The sequence below is a fragment of the Strix uralensis genome, chromosome 3 (assembly GCF_047716275.1).
Source record: "Strix uralensis isolate ZFMK-TIS-50842 chromosome 3, bStrUra1, whole genome shotgun sequence".
Classification (NCBI taxonomy): domain Eukaryota; kingdom Metazoa; phylum Chordata; class Aves; order Strigiformes; family Strigidae; genus Strix; species Strix uralensis.
The window spans coordinates 108,139,522-108,152,224 of record NC_133974.1 but is presented as its reverse complement, the minus strand read 5'-3'; the positions used below and the strand labels follow the sequence as shown (position 1 = coordinate 108,152,224).

Sequence of the window (12,703 nt, the reverse complement as noted above, 5' to 3'; positions counted from 1 at the left end):
TGATATGTAAGACTTCCTGAAACGGTGTTTTGGGGGGATTACTTGTGTGGTTGAGTTTGGGGTTTTTGCATGCTTGAGTATCTGGGGGGGAAAGAGAGGACTGTTTCTGCTGCTTTTTTTTTCCACATGGGTCTTGATTTCTCATGAGAGGTCTGCCTGCCCCTGGATCCACACCCATGCCCTGATCCCCAGGTTGATGCCCTGGGCTCAGGGCTGCCCCCAGGTGCCCCCCAGCCTGCCCAGCATCCTGGTCACCCTACCAGCCTGGAGAACCCTGCAGCTCCCTGGCCTAAGACCTCAGGTCAACCTCGAGCACTCCCTGAGCCCCAGATCCAAACCTTCAGGAGGGTGGATGCTCTTAGGGCCCCAAGAGACTAGAGAGCTGGTAAGATCATGACAGTATGCTTGCTGTGAAAATGAAACCAGATGAGAGGATGAGCATGTCTTATGCTGATCATAAGCTGATTTCACTTAAGCTAACTAGGTGTGAATAAAAACTAACCCAGGAAAATCCTTGTTGCTGAGGAGAGAAGCAGCATGTTAGTGAAGACGGACAACCCATGTGCCTTCAGCAGAGGGAGGAAAGGGTACGTATTGAGAACTCCAGGAAAGAACTGGCTTATTGTTTTTCTGCCAATATTTCTAAAAATGAAAAAGGAGAAGGAGAAATGAGCAATGTGTCAGCCTTCAACACTCACTTATGAACAAGGGCTTGACCTGCAGAGTGCTGGGGGAAGGGTGGGGATCCAAGGTCTCGCAGCAGCTATGCGCGGAGTGAATCACAACCCAAGCGTGAGTCAACAGGACCTGGCTGCTGTGAAAATGTTAAATGTCAATACGAGGATGTTTACACAGAACTGTAACTTATAAAATGCATGAAGCAATCCTTCAGCTCCACTGCTGCTACAGCAGTGTCTTAAATGCTGAGCAAATTTTTTCCTCTTCAAGGGGAATGTGCAGTAGCTGGAGGAAAGCCAAGCAGAGACAATCAAGAACTATTAGAAGTTTGGAAGAGCCTGTCCTCACAGGTCATGTTAGTGATTATGTAGTGTTCAGTGTGAACAGCAGAAGACCAAAGGGGACACAGAAACTTGGTTTTCTCTAAGAAGCATATTTTGTGAAGAAGAAGGAATTTATCCATATAAGTAGGACAAGAATAATAGGCTTAATTGCAGTTTGAGGGAATTAGGTTAGGTACTAGGAAAAACCTTCTAGCCACAGGGATGGTTACAAGCAGGGAGAGATGGTCTGAGGAAGTTGTCAAAAACCTCTGTTACAAGAGATTTTTAAAGACTTTTAAATAAATAGGGGTCAGGAAAACACTGGGGCAGAATGCACTATGGGAGCTTTGGGGACCCTTCTGATTCTCCTTCTGTGTGATTCCCAGCTTTTGAGAACTAAACTTGGCTGATGCATGGTTTTCCCCATATAGACTAAATCCAAACTGATGGTACTGGGCAAACTGGTCAGCAGCCATCAGAATCACTGCCAGAAATACTATCTCTTCCACCAACAGAAGCTTTTCATGTAGTGAGGGCTGAACTCCAGTAAAAACCTGTGAATTAAACTCTGTTGCATTAAAGTGACATTGATTTCAGAATTTTGTTCTGTGACAAATCCAAATTTGGGATTTTCTGGTCTTCATGTCTATCTTAGGCAGTTAAATGAATGCAGGCCTTCTAATACTCCCTGTGCATTAGGTGAAGTAAATCCTCTCTCAGCAGCTATCTGAAGACACCTATTGAGTTCAAGGAAAAACAGCAGCTTAGGCACTGGAGTGCAGAGACATTGTCATGTTTATGCAAAACTTGTTTCCCATGCCCCAAAAGCTGTTTGTTCTTCTCTGTGCTGTGCTGCAGTTGGTAGCACAGCTTACCACATCAGGTGTCAGAGGAGGAATAGCACAGATGGGAGAAGCACATCTCAAGCTCCCATTCTTGGTCTCCTGTGGATTCCCAGAGAGGACTCGGGGGCAGGAAGAACTAGAAAGCGAGTAAACATCTGCCCCAAACCCAGGAGCGTCTCCTATTGTCAAGGGCATGTCCAGTCCCTTCGACATGGTTCCCAAAGGAATTGCACTTGGAGGGGAGGCTCTACAGCAGAGGGGAGATAGGCCCTGCTTTGCCTATTGCTCTCCCAGGCCTGGGTGTGCAGCCAGAATAGACAGACAGTTCCTTCTCCCCCAGAATAATGTACATAACTTCCTTCATGCATTATAGATTTCTCTTGTCATTACCATTATATAGTAGCATACAGCCCATTCTTCCAGCCCTACCTTCTCCAGGACAGTAAAATATGTTATTTAACAATAACAGAAAGGGTGTTAGCTTGAGATTAAACTATTTGTTGTCCAGGTGTCAGAGCAGAGTTTTCATAACTCACAGAGACCCCATACAGAAATTGTACAGATAAGGCTGACTGGGATTCTTGAGGTAGCTTTCCTCAGCAAGGCAAAGGGACTGTCCCACAGGGCAGGAGGAGCTGGTACGTGGAGACATTTTGTAACCCAGGAAAACTGGATTCACCTGATAAAATATATTAAACAGAAACTTGGAGAAGAAAGAAAAGACACTTAAATTTTAGTAACATCCAGGGGACATGGTAAGTTCCCCGTGTTCTCCAGTAAGAACAGAGGGAGCTGTTTTCTTAATACAACTGGTTCAAAAGAAAGTCAAGAGGCAGGGAGGGAAGACAAGCTTCCTGGTTTGGGGGTCCAGCAGCTCTTTTCCATCACCCCTGCATTTCAGTGGTCAGACTGGTTCTGCTTGCAATAAGGGCCTTGGTTTTGGTTTGGATCCACTTTTTCCATTTTATTGTGTTTTCCTTCTGTTTCCCCTCTGCTTATCCTTCTACTCTCTTTCTCCTTTTTTTTTCTGTAACTAATATTGTTGTTCCAGTTCCATCCTGCCACCTTGGTCATGCTGGGAAGCGAAACAAGTTGCTTAATTGCAGTGCAGTACCCAGCAGGACACCTCCCCTCCCTCATAAGAGGTTGCTCTTATTTGCCTTCCTCATTTACATTCTCAGCAGAGAGGACAAGAAGGGACATGGAGCTCCTCACTCTGCTGACAAATGGTCCATGAAAATGGTTAGAGAGGAACACCGAGGGGAGCCCACACTGCTACATGCATGATGTATTGGTCTCAAGCCTGTCAGCTCATGATCTTTCATTGGCCCAGAATTCACAGGTGCACATGAATGCTCCTACACAAACGCAGTAGCCAAGATTTTTAAGAATTAGATAATATTTTAGGATGTTTCAAGGTAAGACATTTTGAAGAGACCCTCCTTTCTGAAACTGGTGAGCTCACAGCTTCAGAAAATGGGCACTGATACGGCCCAGTTAGGGAGCACAGGGTGCACAGCAGGTCACTTCATCTGACCACTTCCTGGTGCTCCAGTATGAATTTCTTGTCCCCAGGATAACTGCTTGAACTAAACAGTTGCCAGTTGCTGAGCTGCCAGGTTCACATCTTTTATTTTTTTAACCTAATTAAACTAGATTTATTTTTAACGCTCCTTATTACCATCCGCTTCTGACTTCCATCCATCTACTGCTGAGTACATGCTGCTCTTGCCAAAGCAAGTGTCTTTCAGCAGCTCACTCAGCCCCCTGGAACTGTACTACCCTGCGGGAGATCACACTTGCCACCATTGTCCCTTCTACTAATTCCATGGCAGCACATGCTGTTCGTCTGCCTTGTTCAGTGCTCTCATGTTAATAACTGTGCAACCAGTTGTTACTTCTTTCATAACCATTACCATAGCTGCCCGTTGTTGATAATTCAGGGTTAATTACTTACTAAAAAGTTTAGCAGAACAATTTAGCTTCGCTTAGCCTGTTCATCGATGAAGACTATAAATGTCTGCAGTCTATCACTGATACAGATGTTACTGGAGTTTGGTATAATTGGCTTTTACTGAAGTGCTGCAGCAAAAATTATGGTTAGTCCAACTGGCAAAGTCAGCTGCCTGCTTGTACACCTACTGCTTGGTTTTCCATTGGATTTTGGGCAAGCCCTTGGGTGTGCAGCGTAGACACAGCTACAGAAGTGCTGAAGCCTGGCACTAAAAAGGGTATCATGGCAGCTGTAAAGAGTCCAGCATTTCAATTAGGTTTACAGTGCTGGGCTGATCTATCACAAATACATTTTACTGGAGATAGGCATACCTATGACAAGACTTAGATAACGTTCTCTCTGTTTTATGGAAAAAGCAGTGGAAAAATTGCCAAGAAGAAGCATCATTAAAGGTAATGATGCCTCTCTAGTCAGTTTTCTCTGGTCTGGCAGTGTCCTGTTCCCTGAAATTTCAAATCTAGGAGCTGTTACAGTCAGAAGGCTCTGGATACATCCACTGCTCTCAGTTTCCAGTGAAATGGATGGAAACTGGGACCCCTTTCAGCAACAAGCTCTTTCTGACCATGCAGTCAGGAGTCCCTATCTCCTGATTCTTAGAAGCAGAAGAAAGGCCATGTGCTCCCATCCAAGGGGAAGTGGGGTTTAGCATTACACTACTTTAGAGCAAAACTGGACTTTGGAAGCTCCACCCAGCTCTCTGATTTTACGTCCATGACACTATTTGCAGTGAACTGAGGCTGACTTGGTGCATTGTGGTACTCTGCATTCATTTAAGCCTTCACAACACAGGGCTGTGCAACACATCAGCGATAGCCTTTGGCTGCTCTAGGCACTGACTAGCAAATGAAAGCAAGACAGTTCCCCTCAGACACTTTTTAAATCCAGCATGGTGCTGTCTTCTTCTTTGGATGCCTAAGTGTGCTAAAAATGCCTAAATATCTTCGTATTAAATTATGAGCAAGGAAGTGATTAATTGTTCCCCTGACCTTCAGTTTCTTCATTGAGACTGTGTCACCAAACCATATTTTATGTCACTAAGAGACAGCAGATGTAAATGAAATATCTGCCTGCTCTAGAATATCTAACAAGGGAGGAAATTACTTCCATCCGTTAACACAGACAGATTTTCTTGAAAGGATTTTCTGCCTTCCAAATTCAGTTTTAAAATGCGATTTCATCCTCACAGGTCTGTCTGTTGGTTTCCAGCACAAGGGGCATTGCCTCCGTTTGTTGGCAGCACTGGCAAGAAAAGCAACCTGCCACTTTCCTCATCTTAATGCTTTTTTCCACTGCATAATTTTAAAACTATAAATAATTTATAAAAAAACTGCAACACACAAGATAAATTCAGATTTGGGGTTTCTTCAGAAGGCAAGGTAGTGGGTATTCTTTCTCAAGAAATTAAATTATAATTTAATTAGCTCAAAAGAAGACTGAACCCCATGCACTTTACTTTTGTGGTCCAAGACTGAGCATGCAGTAAGTAGAAAGGGGACTTTTTCCCCAAATCATCAGCAAGAAATGACAGTTGGCCTTAGGTCTGTGAGAGCACCCATGTCTGCAGCACACAACACTGGCACACCCTGTAGCCACATCTGTGGGTGACACAAGTACTGGGAGGCCAATGCCTTTGCACGCAAGGGGAGAGAGCAGTGCTCTGCCCCCCCTGCCATCTTGTGCCACCCGTGCTGCTACTCCTGCTTGCTCAGGTACGCTGGGCACTGCAGCCCCCCGCTGAACCTGGTGTATTTACAGTCTGTGGCAGAATGGGCCGCCTGCTGTGGCAGTGTTTTGTAATTTCTTTTCCTTTGTCCTCTTTGTATTGTCTTTTCCTTGGTTTGTCCTCGCATCAGCAGCTTTCAACACTATCAGATCATTGTATCAGCATGTTCTTCAGGCCCAGCTGTATGCAGTAGTGAATATTTTCAACTCACCTCAGCTCCAAAGCGAGTGCCATTGAAAACTAAACTAAGATAAAAAACCTTAAACAAAAAATCAAGCTTAGGAGTAGCCTTGTTGTTGTGTTGGCCCTGTGCATTCATTTTTCTGTTCAAATTAGTCATGCACTTGAAGGATAGGAAGTTCACAACAGGGCAGCCAAATCTCATGTTCAGAATCAGGACCCTGGAAGGAAAAAACAGCATGTAAACCAGAAAAATATTAGCCCATGATTGCATTGAAATCTCAAAGCTTAATGCAAGATGTGTTCATAAGTGCTTTTGCTGGAAAGAAACAGCCTCTGCCATGCAATTACATACTTAAGCTCTGTGGAAAAGATTTGTTTACTGAGTGAGAAAGGCAAACACCCCAGGCTGCTGGTCAGAAAGAGTCCTCTGTAATCATCACAGGCTGCAACACAAATACATCAGTTTGAAGACCTTTGACATTTGATTAGTATTTTTCTCATTTATAGAGTGAAGAGAGTTTGGACCTTAAAAGGAAAATGAGCTAAGGCTTTAATTAGTGGGGCCACAGAGAAAGAAATGAAGAATGACTGTGGAGAGCAGTAAGTATAAGCAGTAAGTATATGCTGAAAGCTTACAGGGAAACTGTTGCCAAGCAGATTGCGATAGATTTTAAATTCCAAATGTAGATGGACTCACATGGGCAGACGCCAAACACAACTGTTTCTGTATAATTCTAAGAAGGTAGGAAATGCAAAAAAATTCAAAAGCACAAATTTGTGATAACTGGGAAATGCTCTACCTGCTTTACCCCTTGGCACGGTCACAGAGAAATGATTCTGCTCTCTTAAAAACAACAGCTGTTCATTGCTGAAGGCTGTTTCTGGATTTGCACCATATACACTAGTGCAAAAGAGACACAAGTTTATGCTATTTTAGCCCATCTGTACTGGGCCTTGACCCACACAGCTCCGTCAGTACAAATACCATTGCACTGGCCAGGAAAACCAGTAGCAAAGGTGACTAGACACAAAATTCTCTCAAATGTACAAAGTAAACGAAGAGTATCAGCAATATGTGGGGATAGTGAAAATGGCAAGTGTGCTATTTTCAGGCAAACATGATTTGTGAGGTGATAGTTGCTTGACAGGCAGTGAGTCACAGAAGCTTACCCTCTCCAGCATCTCTTTTCCTTAGACAGCACTTTCCACAGCAGGAACAGGTGTAGATAAGAGCAGTGTTTTAGGGCTTGTGCTGATAGCATAAAACGAGCAGAAACTGCTGTCAGGTCAAAACAGGTAGGAGACATACAGGAAGAGGCCATGGAAAAGTGAAGCACATTTCATGTTGGAAAGGTTGGACTCGGGTGGATGAAGCTAGAAGCAATGTAACATCCCGCTCCAAGCACTTTCCCCAGTTACTCCTGGCTGGGAGCTGCTGTCAGCCTAAAACAGGAGTGCAAGCAGCACTGGTTGGAGCTTGGCTAAACCAGGCACCGGAATGAGATCCAGCACAACTGCTGTATTTTTCTACCTTGGCAGGTGAGACCCCAGTTGATGTGATTACCTGCTGTGGGGCAGGAGGCCGAGTGGCTGGCCACCTCTCCAGAGAGGGCTGGGGTGGCAGGGTGCTGCTGGGAAGCACGGCCTCTGGCACAGCTCCGTGGTGGGCAGGTCCTCCTGCCACCACTGCTCAGGGGCCTCTCCTGCTCTGGGCATGGGTGCCAGAGGCCACCGCAGCAGCAGAGGGGCTGCCAGCCAGCCTGGGAATGTGCGTGGCCACCCAGCAGTCCTTCCTCTTGAATCTGGGTAGAAGATCACTTTCTCCTGATTCTTGGTAAAAATGGGATCTAGTAGCGAGACTCCAGATTCTTATTCTGATGCCTGCAGGCATCTTTCCATGTGAAAAAAATGTTATGGACTTTTTCTCTAGGGTATTATGTGCTTTGCTAATAAACCTCTTTCGGAGATCCTTAAAAGAAAAATGTTCCTGGAGCGCAAGAAGTGATGTGCTGTTTTTATGCTCTCCTCACCCTTAGTGTTTTTGAGTGGCACACCATGAGATGTTGCAATTCATCTGTCATTTTCACATTTAGGGAAGTGGTCAGAATGGAGCAATCCAACCATCCCTGCTGAATGCACTGTTGTTAACTGACAGATGTCTTGAGTGCAACAGGAGTCATGAGGCTGTTGTGGAGGTGGTGCCTTTTAAATCCCAATTGCATGCAGAACCTTGGCATATTGTCACCATGTACAATTTTCAATTTCACGGGACATTTCTTTTGGTGTTAGAAGAGGATTTTGTTTTACCTTCATCCTCCCTTTTTGTTAACACTGCAGGAATAATTTCTCGGGGCTCTCTCCTGTCTTCCCTGATACTGCGTGCGCTGTGGGATTCCTGGGGGGTTTCTGTGGGCAGAGAGCTGGCTTGCACGAGTGCGTGCATATGTACACTCACATACAAATGCCAGACAATTCAATAACATGAAAGCTGTCACAGGCCATTTTACTACAGTCCCAACGTTTGAAAGGTATTTAGGTTAGTATAAAACCAGGTTTCAGCTCCGGTCAGCTTTTCTTTGCAGAATACAGGGAACAGCTGCCTGGCCAGCGGGCGCTGCCTGAACAAAGGTCTCCTTCTACTCCAAGTGGCCTCAGGGGGAAGCTGCTGCTGCGTCTGGCCGGCCTGGCAGCAGGGCCTGAAATAGGGATTTGCCCTGTACAGCTGTGGAGGTCAGACAATCCGGGGCTGTATTTTATATATATGTATTTTAAGTGTGGGAGTACATTTTTCTCCTACAACCTACTCAGGCCTTGGAGAGAAGCAAAGTGGGCTGAATCAGTTCCTCAGACACTACCCTTTTGTATATTTTTACCTTATTTTTAAGAATCCAAAGCAGGGTAGGAACAGCTCTGAGGTTTTTTGCCAACATCTGACCATGCTAATTTCAACAGATGAAACTTTGGTTTCAGCATGTGTTAAAATGAAAATATCAGCATTTTCAGGCTAAAATGTATTATGTTGAATTACTCATATGTTGTGGCTGATAAAGCACTTTCATCAATTGATCAAACTTTGCTCAGTTAGACTTTACTGATCTTGCTTTTCTCTTCTTCGCTCAAACTAACAGAGTCATATGTGTAACTGAACTCAGTGGTAGCCAAGGCTATACAGGCATATAAAGCCTGTCTGAAGTCATCAATCTCACTAAGAATGAAGCTCACAGAAGCACATTCAGACCAAAATCGATGCTACTTAAACCAGGAAAAAATTCACTTGCAGAGCTCATTTTTGGATCCTTCTATATGCATAAAGAGAGAATAATTATCTCTGTACATCTAGAAATTTATCTTTTCTTATTCTATCCATTCTGTGGACAAACTGTTGTGTTCACTGCTTTGATAAAAGCTTTCGAAAACACTTTGATAATTCCCCAAACATGCAACACAACACACACTGCCTTTTTTTTTTTTTTAAAAGCTGGAGGTTTATTAAGAAGATCACAGATTTTCCTGTTGTGAAATCCATGTGGGAAAAAATCAAATAAATCTTGGTATTTAATATGATAATTCTAACTGAGACTCATAAGGTAAAGGAACTTAATGTCATTACCTATGCAAGATATGAAAATGCGTGTCTCCAGAAATAATGACCTTATTCCAGCGTTGATGTTGTGTGGGTGGAAGCCCGCTTTAGAAGAAGCCTGTGGGAAATGATCATGTATTTCACCTGCCTATTGTACATTATAGGTGAGCCCAGAGGTACAATAAGATACACATTTGGTAAGTGTCTTACATGTAAGAAATCAGTAATTTAATGCATTAATCACCAGAGCACAATTATAGACCTTAATTTAGAAGGTATTAGTCATTCACCACAGATAACCTTCAGTGGCTATTAGAATTTCATAGTCTGAGTTCATTACAACTGGCAAATGTCATTTGCACAACCAGCACACACAAGGGCCTGTTCTTTGGCTGGAAGCACATTTTTTCAGTATTAAATCCACTCCATTAAATACAAGAGAGAGAACCTGTTTGGGTCTTATTTCAATAAAGATTATATCCTAGTTGCATTTTAAGGGGGCTTATAAAGATTGCACATTATTAATGTATTTTATTAGCATGTTTAAAATGGAGTGGGATACACTGGAAATATTACAAGCACATCAGTAGAAGACATCATAGCTGGTGAAAAACCATGGCAATAAACAGCCTATTAACCTGTTGCAGTCTTTATCAAAATATGAGACAAATGACTGTTTGTTACAAAATCTGTTAAAGCATTTACTGACTTTTTATAAATGAACTTTCATATATGATATTTTCTTGAAATCAGTAATATGCCTAAAATTAGGTATCTCAGTGCTTAATTTCAAGAAGCTGCATAAATCTAGGACACAGTAAAATTCTGTAAGTAATTGTTTCTAATTTTTGGTGTTTTCATGTGTATAGTGAAGAGGACATCTTTTCTTTTTCCCTTTTCCCTAATCCCTTACGGTGCCTGCTAGGTGTCTAGCTCACTATGTGTATGTGACCTGCATAAGACAATGGCGGAGCAAGAAACATGTCTCTGCTTAACACAGACACCCTGGCAGAAAGACAACTTCTGTTGTAATTTCTTGCAAGTGACAGAACATGAGATGGTTGTGTAGGTGTGCCTTTTGTAATCAAAATATAACACGCTTATCTGCATCATGTGGAATTACATTACTTCCTCTGTTTACGAAGGCACTGAAAGATTTCAGCAGGGTGCTACAGAAAATATGGCTGCATTAACAGACAACTTAGCTGTTTCTTTTCTGAGTTACACAACCAGAGTCCTGTGATTTACACATATTAAACTTGGAGGGTTTTAATAACTGAACCAAAAAGATTCAATCCAGAAGCAAGTCTGCAGTTGTAATAATAGTGTGTGAGCATTGTTCAGTGATAAACCAAAGTCAATGCACCGAACTAAAAGAAGTGCCAGGTTGGATTTTCAACCATAACTTGGCAAGAGCTTTTGCAAAAGACACTTCCATAGATTTGTGACCACTTGTTAGCAGCGGCTGACTGTGCAAGAAGCAGCAGTGAATACCTTGCTTCCATGCTGAAATACACATTATGTATTAAACAAAAAGATCCTCAAAGAGTATAGCCATGAAAGTTTAACAGTCCTGCTTACCTGCTGCTTCAAACACTTCAAAAGTTTTTATTCACAATCTGAAACTGGCTTAGCTGGCACCTAAACTGTCACTAGATTCTAGGCCTTGCTTCAGTAACTTCAGTATAAATATCTCAGCCTTTTATGTATGTTGGCAAACAGGCCCAAGCTGACTGGATCCACAAGAACCTAGTGTTTCCCACCTGCATCAACAAGCTACAACAACAGGATTATAAGTGAAGTATCCACATTAGACACATGTTGAAACGTGTAAACTGGGGGCATACATGTCTAAATCCTGATACTGGTTCTTACTGTCACCACCTGGAAAGAGGTGCTGTGGTGGTAGGCTCAGTAGAAATAAGACTTACTACAGACTTACTCTCTTTTCCTATTAATTACAACTGAGAGTACTCCCAAAAATATTCAGAACTTCAGGTATCTGGTTCCATCTATTCAATTAGAAGAGGAGGACCAAACAGAAAATAAATATCATATATTTGAGCGTAAGTATCACAACCATCTCTTACACTGTAAATTCGCACAAAACACTGGGTACTTCCAGATACTTAACATTCCATGTGACCTGACAGAATTCTGTAGGACTTTTCCTAAACTGGTTTATTTGACTTTGTCCAATTCCCTGTGTTTGGTTTAAACACAGTATTCCAAATTTAGCAACACTACATCTCTCCAGGTACACAGGACCTGTTTTCAGTGGCCTTAGAACTATTGTTTCAGTGCCTGAACATGTTGTAATCTTTCACCTGATTTAACGTAAGCAGAATATATCACAGGCAACCAGAGAGGTGCATCAATACCATTAAAATACATATATATGCAATCACTTATAAATACTTAATACAGGAGTGATGTAAGCATCAGTAATTAAAGGTGCATAACCCAGATCAGCATGAAGATAGGCACTTTGGTGTCATCGCTGGCCCAGTCGATTCCATACAAAGCAGGACAGGTTAAGCAGGAGAGTGAGAATTTCCTATCTAGATATCCCCATGGTATGGTGGGATATCAGCAGACACCAGGGACAGAAGCAGAGTTCAGATCCTATTAGGAAAAGAGAGGCTCCAGAAGGGGCAATCTGGCTGTTGAGTGGAGGGATAGGAGAAGGGTCTACAACTTGCTGGGAGTTGTGAGCAAGAGCTGCCTTAGGCATTTAATTCCAAAAGAGGTTGAGAGTTGTGCAACCCCAAAAGAGTGGAGCCTCATTTTATTTAATAGATGAATCTTAAGACATGACCCTCATTCTGCATTTCCAACTGTCCAGATCAGGTCATGCTTTGGTTGATGTGATGTATATTGTAGATGCAATGCTTTAGGCACCTATGTCTCCCATGCAGTGTTACTAAATCCGCAGCTCACTGCTGCGGGTATGGCCAGGCAGCAGTGTGCTCAAGAGTTAGCTCAGAAGTGGCCACTTTGTCAAAGAGCATCAATTTCCAGAAATTGTATTTAAATGCAAAATGAAAATTTAAATTACTGTAATTTTTTAAAATAAAAATTACCCTGTCCTCTCTTTTACCCCCCCCCTTTTCATTCCTGGATTCCTCTTTAAGAATTGCATTAACAGGCAAGTAAATCACTTCAGATGATCTATCATTCTGTCTTAATTTCTTTAGTAAGCCTAAGTATTCTACTCAGTAGAAGGTAATGCAGAAAATGGCACATAATGACCATTGGAAATGGGATAAGAATGTGAGTAGAGGATCAGCTGCTTACAGGTAGCCTGGGTCAGATGAAGGGCCCATCAGAGGGTCAGCCATGCTGGCGGCAAGA

At 42.8% G+C, this 12,703-nt stretch overlaps 1 long non-coding RNA gene across 1 annotated transcript; it reads left to right on the top strand.

The window, feature by feature from the left end:
- Nucleotides 1-354: 354 nt before the first annotated feature.
- Nucleotides 355-1,586, top strand: LOC141941884 (uncharacterized). The gene is made up of 2 exons (XR_012628463.1): nucleotides 355-587; nucleotides 1,433-1,586. It is a non-coding gene; the product is annotated as an uncharacterized LOC141941884 (long non-coding RNA).
- Nucleotides 1,587-12,703: the final 11,117 nt, after the last annotated feature.